This window comes from Salmo salar, chromosome ssa09 (assembly GCF_905237065.1).
Source record: "Salmo salar chromosome ssa09, Ssal_v3.1, whole genome shotgun sequence".
Taxonomy (NCBI): Eukaryota; Metazoa; Chordata; class Actinopteri; order Salmoniformes; family Salmonidae; genus Salmo; species Salmo salar.
In genome coordinates, this window is record NC_059450.1 from 24,245,252 (window position 1) to 24,248,680 (window position 3,429).

General features: G+C 41.5%; 1 long non-coding RNA gene across 1 annotated transcript; it reads left to right on the forward strand.

The window, feature by feature from the left end:
- Positions 1-764: 764 nt before the first annotated feature.
- On the forward strand, positions 765-3,168 carry LOC106611088 (uncharacterized). The gene is made up of 4 exons (XR_001330054.2): positions 765-1,060; positions 1,817-1,898; positions 2,050-2,165; positions 2,282-3,168. It is a non-coding gene; the product is annotated as an uncharacterized lncRNA (long non-coding RNA).
- Positions 3,169-3,429: the final 261 nt, after the last annotated feature.

Here is a 3,429-nt window from a genome sequence, read left to right on the forward strand (position 1 = left end):
GTATGGGAAAAATGTATTATAATAATCCATGCATAATTTGAGCATGAGTGTATAGTCAACCATGTTTGATGTTCCTGTGAGATGAAGCTGTATGCATGGACTGTTGATTTGTTCTCATGCCTATACAGTGCCTGCACCATTCATGCAACGAATGACAATGACATAGAGTACTTTTGTACATATTAGTTTTGTTCTTGTTAAAGTAAAACTTGCTGCCATCTGGTTCTTGAGTGATATTTCTGAGCTGCGTGTTTGTTAAGACGCCTTAATTCTGAGAATGACTGTGTCATAGTGTGAAAGGTTTTCCGTTGTATGCCTAATACCTCCTTGCCCAGGACACTAAGGAAATCATCAAGCTCACAGAGGCAGGATTAGAAAAGATTAAGAATAGAATATTGTGGTTTTTGGATGAGATCAATGAAATCCAGCAGATGCTTGATTTAGTTAATTCCATGTTTTAGGGGGGAAAAAGAGATCTAGATTTTGTACATAAGCCAAGTTTAATAGGCCACTACTGTTTATGTCTCATATCTGGGCTATAATAGCAGCCGTAGGCTACAATAGAAAGGTTAGGCCTACTTTTAAATCAAACATCAAATAATTACTCATCCAGTCAATAGGTTGCCCATACACCCAGGGAGAGAGAGAGTGAGAGGAAACCAAGAAGCACAATGCGAGAGTAATGGAGCCTGATGATGAAGCGTCATCATTGCCTAGTGAATCTCCTAGCAACAGAAACATCTGCTTTTGTGAGGACCAATGAGGTTGCAGAGGGTATGGTGTTGTTGGTTGTTTCACAGAAAATGATATTTTAAGACCCCATGTGTTGCGTACTCTGAAGGGAGTATTAAAATGAAGCTACAGTGACTGTGTGTGAAGTGCAAACTTCAGGCAAAGTTTGTAGCTGGGATAATTGGGACAGACGGTAAATGTCGCAGCAACGGACGATCACACATAGGACACATTCAGAAGAACTGATTACTTCATAGGCTGCCTTCATCTGAAAGGACTGCTGATTTGCTGAAGTGCTTTATGAACTGTTGAAGATTCACATCATAAGGTAATTTTACAAATGAATGTAGGTTATATTTGATCAAATGTGTGGGTTATTCTCACAAATAGCTGAGATTCCGATAAGATAAACTGAATAAGATAATTAGCATTAAAGACATGCATCATCGGTATCATCATCAGATCAGTCAGTCAAAAACACATTTTTTGTCTCACATCCAACCAGGTGACTGCATTATTTGTGTTACAGATATTTTTTTTTGATACATTGAATAGGAATACATTCCCACTATGCCTAACTGCAGAGGGAGTAAAATAATGTGTTTTATAGCAGGTGTCATTCAGCTGAAAATTCACAAATTAGTGCAATATCCGGAACTCTCTGTTCTCTATCTCTCTTTGTCACACACACACACACACACACACATACCACACACGCGCACACTGACTACCCAAGCACATACTCAACCCAATTTCTTCATAAATAGCCTTGTGTGGGAAAATGGCAATGATGGCAATGATGGCAATAAAAAAAATTCAGCTCTGCCTACAAGGCACATGCTGAAAAAAGTTATATTTTTATTCTGGCCATTACAAATAGCCTATGCAGTGAAATTAAATATAAGAAAACATAGCCCACATTTTAAAATGTTGCAGCATATCTAGTCCATGTTTTACGGTTATGGAATACAGATACAAATAAATGTTCTGTGTGCGACTTTTTAATAAAACAGGTGTCTCTCTCCGGTCTCTATTCCTACCTCTCTCTCTAATTATCTCCTTATCTATCATTCTCCTCCACTAGAGGCCCCTTAAAGTAATGTGTGTGGCTCAGAGAGCAGCCCAAGCAATCAGGAGGATTTGTGGCTCTGGGCTGTTACTATCAGGTAATGTACTGTGGATATGACCACTCCTGCTGGGGCTGTTATATAATTCTGTGTCACTCCACGAACCACATAATCTGTCCTTGCCAATGTGATGAAAGGGAGAAATGTATCAAGGTTGTAATTGCAATTTTCCTTATTGTGCTTCAAGCAGTCGATTCCCTCTAAGAGAGATTCAACTATTCAACAACGTCGAAAGTTGCCTACTTCAAAAGGAAATATGCGGAAGAGGAGGATTTACATGGAGACCTACATGGATGTTTTCCAAAAGTAGGAACTGCTTTGTTTGTGTTTACATGTTCAGACATCAATCTGTTGTTCTATGACGTGGCACTTTAAATGTGACTTAGACTTCTGTCTCATAACCATGACCTCTGTTTCCTTAGCGCCTGATACGTCAGGAGGACCGCAGCTGCATCTTCAAACTCTCCTTGGAGAAGCTGAGATTCTTAGAGGACCCTGAAGCCTACCTGCGACGCTCAGTGCTCATCAACAACCTGCTGAGAAAGATCCACCATGAGGAGGAGGAGGGTGAGACGGGGGAGGAAGAAGAAGAAGAGAGGCAGGGGACCTGTGATAGGGGCCCAGGCAGCCAGCGGCTGCTCTACCCAGACAGGAAGCGTGTGAAGGTGGTGGTGGCAGACTGCTGTTCTCAGTCCTTTGGACTGAAGGAGATACCCCACTACCACCTGGTGGCCTACCCCTCCCCCACATGCCTCTATGGCCTGGGCACATGTCCCAGCATCTCCCCTTGCCACGGGGCACAAGTCCTGCTCTATAAACTGGATGATAATGGGTGACTCAGTGAATTGCTGCCAAAGTACAGGTAGAACTTGAGATGAACCATGCACATCGAAGTAATTGGCAGGGAGTGGTTTGGTGACAGAACCCCCTATTCACTCAGAGCTGCATTCTGTATCTTGCAGTCTGATGCTATCTACATGCAAAATGGGAGGCTACAGCTTCTTGTGTGTGATTTCTGACAGGGTCAACGGAGCAAGAGTCCGAATCAGTGTCTGTGACAGCATGGGCAGCGCCATTGAGGCAATCTCCATTTTGAACAGTGGAGGTTGGCTGGAGGAGCTATAGGAGGACGGTCTCATTGTAATGGCTGGAATGGAATATGGAACTGAGTCAAACGTGGTTTCCATACGTTTGATGTGTTGGATATAGTTCCGTTTATCCCATTCCGGTCATTATAATGAGCCTGTTCTTCTCTCAACCAGCTTCTTCTCTCATGCCGAGAGTGTGCAAAGCTGTCATCAAGGCAAAGGGTGGCTACTTTGAAGAATCTGAAATATAAAATATATTTTGATTTGTTTACCAATTTTTGGTTACTACAGTACATGATTTCCTATGTATTATTTCATAGTGTTGATGTCTTTACTACTATTCTACAATGTAGAAAATAGTAAAAATAAAGAAAAACCCTTGAATGAGTAGGTGTGTCTAAACTTTTGACTGGTACTATATATATAATTTATAAGTCCAAAAATGGATGTAGCAGTAGCAACTACAGATTGCCCCTTTAAGT